Raw genomic sequence first — 14574 nt, 5'->3', positions numbered from 1 at the left:
GTGACAATGAAGGATCTATACTTCCAAGATATGCAGCCTACATAGTGGCTTATTAGACTTGTAGACCAAAGCAAACTTAAGCCTTTGGGCATTCTTCCATATGTGAAGACAACCCTGGTAGGAAAAGACTATTGGGGCTGATCAATGTGGTGGTAAAATCTAGTTCCTATGGGACTTCATACCCTCTGCTACTACTAGGAAGACCATGGATTTTTGAAGTAAGAGCACGAAAGGATTGGTTCAAAGGAACCTTGGCCCTAGGCAAAGGACACAACAAAGTGGCGTTGAAGTTGTATGGCTCACAAAAACGTAATGGATCCACTTCCATTGAAGTGTTAATAGACTTCTCCAATGAAGTAATGGGTGGCACATTAGTACGACGAAGAAGCTATCAAATAGATCTTTTTCAAGAAAATAGAAGCAGAGTTCCTAATAGTGGGCACTGTAAGCCAACTTCTAAAAAAAGAAAAGTTCTTGTCAATGAGTAAATACCTACTATCTGTTGACCTAGGAGCGACTTTTGAAATCACCTCTGACAGTGACATAGAGGCATGGATATACTATTCTCCTTGTTATATGGCTATATCAGAGCTAGAGACAGAAGTAGAGACAGAGATAGACATAGGAGCAAAGCCAAAGATAGAAGCAGAGTTAGATGTCTAATGTGTCCACCTGTTCTCTCGTAGGACATGCCTTAGCAGCCCATCGGAAAGAGAGTCCAGAAAGCACCGCCTGGCACTCCCACGGAATGACACGGGGTTTGCGATCTAGGTCTTTCTGAGTCTACCTCGAAGCGGAAGCATTCCAGCCGTTCCCACTTAGGACCAACCTAAATCATGGTTTTCCTAGTGGTCAAATTCCTAAAATAGCAGCTAGCGTCGAACCCCAGGCAAACTAGTTTATGCAGAAACGTCAGGGTCGAAGCAGATTCATGCTGCACTTGGTTCAAGGAGAATGGGAAATGAGAGGGATGCAAAGCTCAACCTCTCTGCTCATAAGGCATAGTCCCATTCCGTTCCCCTAAAACAACATAAATCGGGACTTCTAGTTTCCTAGATTCTAGGTCAACGATCCTTGTTGTCAATTTCCTTTGAGAAAAGTTCCCGGCCAACCGGGACCACCCATCCGTAGGATGGACCCATGGGCACATCCACCGCACTTTCCTCAAGGTTGCTTTAGTTGTCTAATTACCTATCACATTTAGTTTGACACGCAAAAATAGCTTAATTTGCCAATTAATCACCGATTCCTTCACGTAATTTAAGCACTGACATAGAAAAACAATGTCAAACAAGTTCCTTTTCAACAACTGATCTTATTTATCAATCTTTGGAATACATCATAATAATCCAGCCCGAAGGCTAATCCATAATCCACCCAAAGGCAATCCATAATCTGCCGAAAGGCTAATCCATAATCCGCCCGAAGGCTAATCCAGCAATCCTCAGGGATTACTAATCCAAGTTTTCACCCATAGGCTAGTATGTGGGCCTCGAGATCCAATCCCGAGTCACGTCGGCCTCTTGTGCAGGACCCGGAGGCAAGGGATTTATGGCCAGAGCTCTCCTTGCACCCAAGTGTCCTCCTGCTCCAAGTAGCACCCACAGAGAGACCTCTCGTAGCGAGTTCGGTCCATGTACCCGGCGCGGCTAACAACCCCCTTGGATAGGGTCAAGTAGACATTCAGGGGTAACTGATGCTACCTCTCCCTCCAGGCCTTCAACCTGAAGCATTAATTATTTTTCCATTTTTAGTTCCTTGAGCAAAGCAATACAAACAGTGCTCCTAACTATACAAACACAATCACTCTAGTGGTCGTTTGTTTGGCCAATTGCTAAGGTGTGAATCCTCTTCTCTGAATGCATCCAACATTCGATCCAGGGTCGATTGCGACTTGGCAAGATCCCCAAGGGTTTCATTGCTTGTTTACCCTTTTATCCTTGGGTTAGGGCTTATAACCTATTAACCCAAATTAACAACACCTTACGTTCCTTAACTAAGACAGTAAATCCTGGGCAACCTCGTCGCCCTAACTTGATTGGTCAATTGCTTGCTAGGAAATACATAACTTCCCTAACTTGGCAAATCGGTCCAAAGAAGGGTGATGTAGTAGGATGTCTACTCATCCTGTTGCAAATTAGACTGGCACTAGAACCTGCCAACCTTGTCCCAAGGAGTGGCAAATATATCTTGTGATTCAAACACAAAGCCATGCAACGTTGCAACTTGTTGTACAAGATAAGTGTCGCACCTAACTTGTGGGATCATTTCTCCCATCAAACGATCTTCCTTGGTCAAGAGATACGTTTGGTCAAGATGTAGGGTTTGGGATGTCCTCTTGACCCAACCCAACCCTAACCATACTAGGCTGACTACGGTTTCTAATCTCAATCGGAAGTCTAGTATTAGGCCAATTTGCCCTAGGGTAAAAACCCTAGATCGTTATTGTATGGGCGTCCAATTAACCCAAACATTGCATGAATGTGGGTAGGACCTTTGAGGTTGGAATTATCAAGTCGGTTTTTCCGAGTGCGATACTAAGCAGAATTTTTTAATGCGGCTTAGCTCTACCTAGCGTATTGAAGTGGTCATCATTTGAGTTACAGCCTTACAACGAATTACCTAACTGATCCAATTGTCTAGCGACAAGAGGTGATCTTTCCTTAAAAGAGATGCAAATCCTTTTCCTAAGAGATGTAGATAATTGCAAAACATAACATTCTATGCGAGTCATAGACTTTTCCTTCTATGCAGCTAAAAGATTTTCAATGATCATTTCTTTTCCCTTATGCTAAAACTATAATGATGCAATGGAACCAAGCTTTAATGATTGACAATTTAGGGCTATCTTGTATAAACCCTACGTTGAGATTCAACAAGAACTATACCTATAAACCCTTTGTCCAATGCATTGAATTCATGATTTAATATGAAATACATCTTTTTCTAAAACATCTTCGATAAAAGAAGTTCATGCAAGAGTGAATGTCATAGGACCATTTAATTGACTTAATCCGTCCTACAGCATTTACCCAATCTAGGATGTAATTAACATCGCATGCAATATGCATGGTACTTTCATGCAATGCAACTACTTGGACAACATTTCTATGGATGTTAACGATTATTTCTTATGCGCTTGTTCTTTCTTGCAAGGAAGACAAGGATGAATTTAAACAAATTTTCATCCTTTTAACCTATTCAATATGCGTTTAGGATTGTCACTTTGGAAATGCAAGCAAAGTGCAACATGCAACTACAACTCGTAAGACGAATGAGTAATTGCATTCATAACTTCCCCATGAAAATTAAACGTGCCCAATGCATTCCTTTTATGCGGAATTAAACTTCTAAGAACCTGGGCATTGGGGTTTGAGGTATTGTCCACACATGTGCTTGGGGTAGAAACTCCCGCGTGAGCGCCTCTCGCCGGGAATAAGCAAAATGATAAAACAACCAAAAGGGAAAAAGAAGACCATGGAAACGAGGTAAAATAGGTTGAGGTGGGGGAAGAAGGGACCCTATAGGGCATAAATAAAACAAGATATCATGTAAGAATTAATTAATAGGATGTTCATGAATGTATGCAACCGAGGTACACATAGACATGTCCCCACACTTAACATGGAAACAAACTAATTTGCCTAATCAATAGGGACCTAACACTTGACTATGACCCATACACATATGCCCCCATACTTAATACATGACATACACATAAATGAACGTAAGACATAGGATTAGAAACACTTGGCCCATTCCATTAGTTGATGTGGATCGTTGTTGATACATGCTGGGGAGTCGAAGTCATCCAAAGGAGGTACCAAGGCTTGCCACATCATGCTTCCATCATCACGATAGAGACAGGCAACAACACCCAGAGGGTAGCATTATTAATGAAAAACAGGTAAGCCGTCAATGGCGAAGAAGACAACACTCAATCTTGACAATCACTCATGTTGGGAGAATAGATCGATCACTCACCCCATAGCTCACATCACTTGAAAAAAATGATTGGAACCCGTATCTCACACTCGATTTAGAAATCGACAAGAGGGATGGTTTTAATGGTGCATCAGTGCATCCCAACCCATGTGGCATAGGTGCAAGAAGGAAGGCCAAGGAGCTTTGTAGTGCAGTGCGCGGAACAAAGTGATGTGTGTGTAGTGATGGCACATGTCCATCCTGTGTGTGTACATAGGAAAACGGAAACATACCTTATGCCAATGGTTGTAACACCCCTCAATCCTCACCTATCAGTTGTTAATGGAAGGAAAATAAATCACGCTCAGCCCTCTCTTTGTCTCACGCTCTATTGATACATATAGGAGGCCAATCGAGTTCCTCACACTTATTGATGTAATCCTCACTTCCACTAGTGTGAAGGTTGTATGCCTTGTGTGCAATTGATGGTACAGTAGTACATTCGGCCTTGGGCTGGCATATGGTGCAAGAAGGAAGGCTAGGGAGCCTTATAGTACCATGCACATGAACAAATCATACTTTGTGCATTGAAAGGCCCAACCCGTGTGCTCCATTCAGACATCTCACCTCTCATTTGGATTTAAAGGGCAAAAGCTAGTCATGCACCATGAAGAGGTGTACCCAAGGAGGTAGCTAACAAATTTGGAACTTCGATTTTGCATGTAAGAGTTGTCGTTTGTTGTAGGAGTTAAATGCATTGATGGAGTTACAAGAAGGGAGATAGCTTCGAAATTGCATTCTGGGAGATCGACTGAGGAATCAAGTGATCTAGACTGTGGGATGTTACCATCTTTTCCATATCTGGCTTCCCGTCTAAGGACGTTTGCCACCTTTTTTTGAAACAAGGCCTGTTATGACAAGGAATTTCTTCCTTTTCTCCCATAACAATTTTGGTTTTTTTTTTCTTTTTTCCTTTTTTTAAAACTCTTAAGGGTGTTTCCACCTTTTCTCAAAAATAGGTCAACATGACAAGGACCGAAGTCATTTTCTCCCATGACTAATATATATTTGTTTTATTTTATTTTCAAAGAGGAGAATGGCAGGAATACCATGTATCAAAACCACCCTCACCACCTCTGCTGGATCAGACGAGAAGGGAGAAAAGTAGGAGTGGGAGGGGGCTATTAGGGGCTAGAAGAATGAGGCCACCTCATTAGGATGGAAAATATGACTATCGCATGAGAAGGATTACAATGCAACACCCAAAAGGAAAAGGGTTAGTCGACTATGATTATGTGAGGTGTCGCCCATCGGCTTTCCAGACACTTTTTTAGTGGTCCATCGAGAAACGAATCTAAGCATCGCTGCCCGGCACTCCCAGGGAATGTTTTGAGTTTTGTCGCCTAGGGTTTCCCAAATCCGTCTCGCAACGGAACATTCACGACCGAACCCACTAGGATCGACCTGAAATTCGGGTTCCTAGTTGTCAAGGTCTCCTGATAGCATTCTAGCGTCGGGTTTTGGACATCCTACTTTACGTAGAGATACCCAATCCGAAGCAGACCCATGCCACACTTGGTTCAAAGAGAATGGGAAACGAGAGGGATGCGCTGTTCAACCTCTCTGCCCGTAGGGCATAGTCCCATTATGGTTCCCTAAAACGGCATGAATCGGGCTCTAACCTAATAGTACCTAAAGGTCGAATGACAGTAAAATCTTGTGAGAAGCCTTCCAGTTTTCTGGGACCACCCTGTCGTAGGACAGACCCGTTGGGGGTTCCGTCCACCCGCTTTCCTTAATAGCTTTAGTTTTCTAATTAGGTCCTACCACACTTATGTGTGACACTTAAAGTCAGCTTCATTAATTAAGCATTTTAGGAACAGGGTTCGTTCGCATAACTTATAGCACAGACACAAAAACAGAGCAAAGCAATCTATTGAGAACCAAGTTCAAACAAGTTTCTTAACTTATCTTCAAGTTAATCTTTGTCTCCCACCCATACAGGAGAGATTATGTATCGCTTCTGTCCAACAAAAGTATCCCTTCTGCCCTGCAGAAGTAACTGGTCCAATTCACATGGCATCACAAACTCAATCCTTTATCTAGAATAGGATCTCCCAACATGCCCAGATGTTAGGGCCATGGAGGTCTTCAACTCCATTCTAGACCTAGCAAGGGGTGTCCAGAGCTCCAACTGACCCGCAAGCTGTCTAGGAGCGAAACATCATTCCCGTGGTTGGCCTTTTCACCACTCGACCTTAGGCCCATGAATCGAGCAGTGCCCTCTCAGGTTAATCCACGGTGCGATCATGGAGGTGATCCACCCGTGCAATATATCCTTCCTTAATTAAATCCTTTAAGAATCAAGCACAAACAAGGCATTCAACCCTAATATCATTCTCCAAGAAAACATTCCTTTATTCCCATGTCGACTTGTCATCACAAACCCTTGCCATGCATTTACCATAAATCACAAGCACTTGGATTAATCATCCAAACAACAACTAACAACCAGTTGAATGTAAAAGCATTTAGGATGTTGTTCGATCAATCAACAAAACCAATTGCATTCTTTCCAACCAATGCAAGAATAAACGATATAATATTTTCATCGTATATGTGCTCTCCCCCTTGGGATCTAAGAGCAATACTATGCAAAAATGTTTCTTAACACTTCCTTCCTTCGGCTAGGGCATATGTTAAGGGTTCAAACACTTTTCATGATGTAAGTTCTATTGGTCACTTGCCTTGATTGATAACCCAAACTTGAATTTGGATTGGCAAAAGTTATCGTTATCTGACGAAACTCAAGACATCTTAGTTTTAACCCTTATGATTAATTTCTTATACTAGCTCTTAGTCAAGTCATGAGGCAACTAGAAAATTATCCTCATATATCAAACATGTTATAGGGATAACATGTGAATACTTAATAAGATAAGTGCGAGATGATATCAAGTAATTAGACTCCAATAGGCCTTGCATTGAGCTAGAATCCAGTTTTTCTTAATATTTGGGCTCTTAGGCTAAGTACTTTTGAAGTATCTAAACTTTAAACTAGTACTTTCTATTCATTATTCTCAATGTCAAATTCTTTTAGTAATTATGCTATTTGTAACCCTTGACTATACTTTAATCTAGCACTTGTATGCACAATCTTTTAATGTCGTTCTTTTGATGACTATGCCATTCATAACCCTTGACTAGTTCTTCCTTGTAATTGCTCTACCAACAAATAAGTCATATGTAACTAGGTGCAATTATCTTCCCTTGATATATGCACTTCACAAACTCCATCTTCCGAGTAGGTGAGATGAAATTTATCATTTCCCATGACCTATACTTGTGCATCGTAGTATGAGGCCTAACGTATCTCATACGAGAATCAAAGCAAGCATCTATCAATTTGAAAATACATTACTTACGATGGGAACCACAGTTGGATTGACAGTGATGCAATTGCCCGAAGCCTTGTTGCTGGTTGCAGGATTGTCATCCGCACGTGACATTCTTCGCTTGGAGGCCATCGTCCGCAAGTAGACTCAAGAGATTAAGAAGGTGGAATAGATTCAAGATGGGAGAGCGTAAGAGAAGATGGTTAAGTAGAGGATCGAGATAGAGGGAATTGAGCTAATTCTCTTCCTTGTAGCCTCTCAGGGTGACTCTTTTCTCTCTCTCTCTCTCTCTCTCAAGCTCTCTTTCAAGCTCTTCCTCACAATCTCTTGGAGGGGTATCCTTCTCTCTACCTCTCTCTTGCAGCCTCTCGGGGTCTCCTTATGCTTTCTTATGCCTCTCCCATGCCTCATATTTATAGTGAATTAGAGAAGAGGGCTTGTGATTGAGAAGTGGAGCTCTTTGTGGAGGGGGATCTTGGAAAGATCAGTGATCTGATGCTCAGATTATAAATCTGATAGTTCCATTGGCTCCGAAAGGGGGGTAAAACACCAAGACACTTGGTTAGAAAGCTCTTAGTTCACTCCTTTTTCTTTTCTCTGTTCAAAGTGCTGTCCACTGCTTGTGTACTGCGATCGCAGCGATTTTGCAAATCCTCTCTTTATTTTTTTCTTTTTATAAAATCTCCAAACTAACTAAAATATCACTTTTCTTTTCTTTTAAATGATATCCAGTTCTAAAAATCTCCATATCTTTTTTTAGGATAATATCTAAAATATACTAGTTTTGCCCAAAATTTAATATTTTTGGACCATCCAAACTATACACATTAACCTAGTGATTAATATAACTCATAAGTCTCGTTCACATTGTAATTTACGTAAAAGGTGGCTACAGTCCTTTTCAATCCAAGAAAAATATCAGATTTATGACTCTCGATTTTTCTAAATAAAATATTTTAAATCAAATAAAAAGTATTAATAATTAATGTTAATTAGTTTTTACCTTAGTTAGTCTTTAGTTAGTAATCTTACTATTTTATTAATTGACTAGCTAACTTTCAAACTAACCAACTAACTTTTATTGTGTGGAAATATTACAGATTGTTAGGATCCCCAAGGAGGGAAATGCTTCTTTAGGTGATAGCCATTAATTTGGAAGGGATCTTCAAAGGCAACCCTAGCCTGAACAGAGCCATAGGGTTGACAGCAGGTACCTTGTAAGGGCCCATCCAGTGCTATTGTTTTCCTGGGAACGTGCCAAATCCTGATTCATAGGCCAAGACTAAGTCACCTTTCTTGAATTCCTTATGCTTTGATGAAGCTATCATGGTAAGCCTTCCGTCGAGCCTAGGTAGCTTCTATATACTACAGAGCCATCCTGTGAATCTCGTCTAGACATTCCAAATGCAAGAGACGGCGCTGCATGGACTCATCATTGCCTAGGCGTTCTTTGATAGCCACGCACAAAGAGGGTAGCTCTAACTCAACAAGGAAGGCCGCTTCTATATCATGCACCAATTGGAAGGGTTTCTGTCCTATAGTAGCCTTATGGGAGGTTATGTATGCCTAGAGGGCCTGTGTAAGTCAATCATTCCAATCATGGCAATGTGCAGTGATCATCCTCGTCAGGATTAAACAAAGGATGCGATTGATAACTTCAAATTGGCCTTTGTCTCTAGGGTAGTAGGGTATGGGCTTGCAATGGCGTATCTTGTACAGCTCTCTCAATTCTTCCATAAGCTTATTTAGAAAGTGAGTGCCTCTATCACTTACTAGCTCTAAAGGACTGCCAAACAGGTGATGATGTTCTCATGTACTGGAACATGGCCATGATGCTACCGTCATCCCACTTCAGAGCTTTGGCTTCACACCACTTCTTCATATAGTCTGTACAGACCAAAATATATTTGTTCTGCTTCTTTCTAGTTAGCGAATCGATTGGGCCAACAAAATTGATGCCCCACTTCTCAAATGGATTTAGGGAAAGGATGTGATAAGATCATAGCACTGGTTTTGGTAGGCTTTTCCATTTGTTGACAAGCATCACAACATTTGCAGTAGTCATAGGCATCCTTGTGGAGGGTCGACCACCAGCATCCTATGCAAACACATCCACATTCTCCTTCAATAGGTCACGCAAGATCGACAACTTCTCTTCTAGAAGAGTGGTTTTCACTTTCAAGTGACGTTCAGTACCATCTGTATCCACGAAAGGTAATTGCTTTTCACCTTCCACTTTACAGATGAAGGTCCCATGAACTGCTTTTGGGTACAAATTTGACTTCTTCAAGGGAGTGGTCTTCTCTTTTAATGCTCCATTAGAACCAACTTCCTCTTTAAATGTGTAATATTTCCATGCAATAAAAGTTAGTTGGTTAGTTCGAAAGTTAGTTAGTCAATTAATAAGTTAGTAAGATTACTAACTAAAGGCTAACTAAGGTAAAACCTAACTAACATTAACACCTAATAATATTTATTTAATTAAAATATATTTTAAAATAAATCGAGAGTCGTAATCTGACATTTTTCTCAAATTGACAAGGACCGTAGCCACCCTTCACGAAAGTTACAACGTGAACGAGACTTATGAGCCATATTAATCACTAATATTAATGTGTATAGTTTGGATGGTCCAAAAATATTGGATTTTTGGGAAAAAAACTAGTATTTTTTAGATATTATCCTAAAAAGATAGAACTGAAAGTCATTTAAAAGAAAAGACAAGTGATGTTTTAGTTAGTTTTTGAGATTTTATAAAAAGAAAAAAATAAAGAAAAGTGACTAGCGAAATCTCGCGCGTTGCAATCACAGTCTACAGGCAGTAGACACCACTTCGAACAGAGAAAAGAAGGAGTGAACTGAGAGATTTTTAACCAAGTGTCTTGAGGTTTTAACCCCCTTTTGGAGCCAATGCAACCATCAAATTTATGATCTGAGCATCAAATCAGCGAGTCTTCCAAGAGCCCCTCCACTCTTGTTCTCAGCCTTATCCCCTCCTCTCTAATTCATTATAAATATGAGGCATGGGGAGGCACAAGGGAGCATAAGGAGACCCTGAGAGGCTGCGAGAGAGAGGTAGAGAGAAGGATACCCCTCCAAGAGATTGAGAGAGAGAGAGAGAGAGAGAGAGAGAGAGAGAGAGAGAGAGAGAGAGAGAGAGAGAGAGAGAGAGAGAGAGAGAGAGAGAGAGAGAGAGAGAGAGAGAGAGAGAGAGAGAGAGAGAGAGAGAGAGAGTTACCCCGAGAGGTTGCACAATTCTCTCTATCTCGATCCTCGACTTAGCCATCTTCTCTTACACTCTAACATCTCGAAACTATTATGCCTTCTTAATCTCTTGAGTCTACTTGCGGATGATGGCCTCCAAGCGAAGAACGTCATGCGCAGATGGCAATCTTACAACCAGCAATGAAGCTTTGGGCGAAGGCATCACTGTCAATCCAACTACGGTTCCGGTCATAAGTAATGTATTTCTAGATTGATAGATGCTTGCTTTGATTCTCACATAAGATATATTAGGCTCCATACTATGATGTACAAGAATAGGTCATGGGAAGGGATAGGCCTCTTCTCACATATTTGAAAGATGGAATTTGCAAAGTGCATGTATTAAGGAAAGTTAATTGCACTTAGTTGAATATGGCTTATTTGTTGATAGAGCAATCGGTCAGGGGCTATGAATAGCATAATCGTAAAAAGAATAACATTAAGAAATGTGCATACAAGTATTAAGTAAATTTTGCATTGAATCGCTCTTTGATCCCAAGGGGAAGAGCGAATATGCGATGGAATTAATATCGCATCTATTCTTGTATTATTTGGAAAAAATACAATTAGTTTTGTTGGTTGATTGAACAACACCCTAAATGTTTTTTTTTTCAATCAACTGATTGTGGCATTGTGATTTGGATAAATATTCCAAGTGCTTGTATTTGATGTCAAAAGTATGGCAAGGGTCAGTAATGACAAGTAGCCATGGGGAATAAAGGAATGTTTCCCTAGAAGATGATATTAGGGTTGATTGCCTTAATTATGCTTGATTCTTAATTGGATTGATTAAGAAATGATATTTTGTGCGCGTGGATCATCTCCAAGATCGCACCACGGATTACCCCGAGAGAGCATTGCTCGATTCGCAGGTCGATGGTCGAGTGGTGAAAAGGCAATCACGGAAATGGCATCTCACTCCTAGACCACTCGTGGGTCAGGTGGAGCTCTGGACACCCCTTGCCTGTCCAGGATGGAGTTACAGATCCCCGTGAGCCCAACATCTAGGGCGTTGGAAGATCCTATTCTAGATAAAGGATGGAAATGTTGGTGCCATGTGATTTGGACCAGGTACTTCTATTGGACAAAAGGGATACATAATTCTCTTGTATGGATAGGAGACAAAGATTAACTTGAAGATAGGAACTTGTTTGTCAAAAGGTCTACTTGCTTTGTTTTCATGTCTGCGTTGTAAATTACGTGAATGAACCATGTTCCCTAAAAGGCTTAATTAATGAAGCTGATTTTAAATGTCACACATAAATGTGATAGGACCTAATTAAAAAACTAAAGCTATCAAGGGAAGCGGGTGGGCGGAATCCCTGATGGGTGGGACCTACGATTGGGTGGTTCCACAGAACTGGGAGGCTTCTCACAAGGTTTTACTGACGATGACTTTAGGTATTGTTAAGTTAGAACCTGATTCATGCCATTTTAGGGGACCGGAATGGGACTATGCCCTACGGGTAGAGAGGTTGAGCAGCGCATCCCTCTCATTTTCCATTCTCTTTGAACCAAGTGTGGTATGGATCTGCTTCAGATTGGGTATCTCTGCGTAGTAAAGTAGGATGTCCAAAACTCGATGCTAGGATGCTGTCAGGAGACTTTGTCTACTAGGAACCCAGATTTCAGGTCGATCCTAGTGGGTTCGGCAGTGGACGTTTCGTTGCGAGGTAGACTCGGGAAACCCTAGGCAACAAACCCCGAAACATTCCATGGGAGTACCGGGCGGTGACGCCGAGAATTGTTTCTCGATGGACCGCTAAAACGTGCTTGGACAGCCGCCGATAGGCGGGCACGTTACAAAATGAAGGACTAAGCTTGCTCCTTGGGATGTTGAAATAGTATCAGGGGTATTTTGGGTTTTGTTTGGGAATTAGTTACCTCTTGGCTTGAGGTCTCATCTTCTCAGGATGCCTCTAGGAACGTCACACAATAGGAACTATCTAAGTTTTTCTTGGACTGCCAGGACTGGTGGTTGTTGACAAGGTCCATCATCATCATCCTATCTTGTGGGAAGGGTAAATTTGAGCAACAAGAGCCACTCATGAAGGAAGGCTTATTTCAATTAATCTATTTCTTATAGAGGTTTTGTATGTAATGCAATTCATTAACCAATCCAAAGAATACCATTGTCATTCCGTCCAACAACATGGGATCTTTAGCTTCTGCAGCCCCCTCCTCTGGGACTTCACACTCATTTGTATCCTCTTCAAACTGGATAAATTCTTCCAATTCACTTTCATAATCTTCTCCTACACTGTCATCATTGTTCTCTTTAGACTTTGTCTCTACCTCGGTAGGGGCTCTATAAGAGAAGAATAGATTGTCTCTTGTATCCTCTACCTCTACTTTCGCATTTTGTAATATTTTCGCACGAAATATTAAAGAATTTTGACCACTATATACGCTCACGCAAAAGCAGTGCTAAGTCATCTCCCGCAATGGAATAATGTTAGTGGTCAAGTGCTTACCCTCATGCGCTAATAAACTCCACCCGTATGGGGCATAAGAGACCGCGGCTTGAAGACCGCAAGGCCGCATGAGAACACCCTTTACGGGAAAGGCAAAAGGATAATGGTTAAAAATTTTGCAAATTTCTTATTATTAACCCCTCCCCTCAGCCGATGCATGGCAGGGGAGAGGAGTGTGAGAGGAAGTGAAGCTAGACATCGTGGAGTGCATGAGGGTGGTCATAGGTGGGAGAGGACACATCTTAGGCATACCTCGGAGGGGTATGGATACCTTGTAGATGATAGGACAAGAGCCATCATCATGAATGATGAGGGGAGGAGGGTGATGGCTCATATGAGAGAGTTGTGCCAATAAGTTTTTTGGCACAATGTCTTGGATCATTGTAAGAACATACTAGAGGGGAGCAAGGACTACATAGTAGCATCCTTGCATGAGGAGTTTTTGGTACTTTTCGCAGCAGATAGGTTTTTCACATGCTAGATGATGGAGTGCATGCATGCGTACATGTCACATAGACGATCGGATGCACGCAAGGCACTTAAGAGTGGGGCCTCAAAGCTCGAGTGGCTAGACACTGACAACTGGCGCCGACTCAAGGAGAAGGCTATAGATTCTCCAGGATGTTGGAGACAGCAGTGCGAGGCGGCGAGGGCACGACTCGAGGTAGGAGTGGTCCATCATCTTGGGAGTGGCGGTCATAAGACATATCTGGAGGACTTTGTAAGTTTTTCTTTTGTTCTGCTTGCTTATTTTTTTACAATATCCTTTGTACGAATAATTGTATTTCTAACAGTTGTATTTTGTTTTCTTTGCAGCACTCCATTACAAACCGCGATCCCACCGACCTAGAGACTCGATATGCAGAGAGACATGGTCTCACTGCATTGGTTGATTGATTGTATGGATGCGGCGGCCCTGTAAGTCATTCATATTTCTTGTCCATAGTTGCTAAATTTAATTAAAATGCATTATTGTATGGTGGATTGATATGTAGTTGTTTTTTTTTTTGCAGAGTCCATTCAATGCTCCTTTGCGGTGGGACAAGGTTTCGGATGGCGAGGATCTATAGCTCACCCTTGGATCTCTGGAGCTCACATACTCTTCTTTTTTTGTCACATGATTTGTATAGCCATTTTCTATGTAGTAGTAGTATCTTGCCATGATTGTACCGTCGCTTTCATTACGCGATCATGTATTTATTTCATGTATCAATGTTATGATTCAAGTACACTTTGCCTTCATTTACATGAGCAATGTACACATTACTGAAACTCTTTTGTATGGCCCAAATAAAGCACATAGTGCTATTTGTGGTAGGGCAAATTGCTGCCCTACCACAAAAAAAATAATCACTGTTACCATTGCTATTAGCATCGCAAATTTACTATGCGTGTCAGTATTAGTATCACAATATGCATCGTAAAGCGTCGTTATCATCATCATTATTAGCAACGCTGATAGTGACGCTGATAATGACGTTGATACCAATTGTTCTATGGTATCGCTAATACCGATA

Source organism: Lygodium microphyllum, chromosome 5 (assembly GCF_053477565.2).
Source record: "Lygodium microphyllum isolate KBCC chromosome 5, Lygodium_microphyllum_v1.1.10, whole genome shotgun sequence".
Taxonomy (NCBI): domain Eukaryota; kingdom Viridiplantae; phylum Streptophyta; class Polypodiopsida; order Schizaeales; family Lygodiaceae; genus Lygodium; species Lygodium microphyllum.
This window is presented reverse-complemented; position numbering follows the sequence as displayed.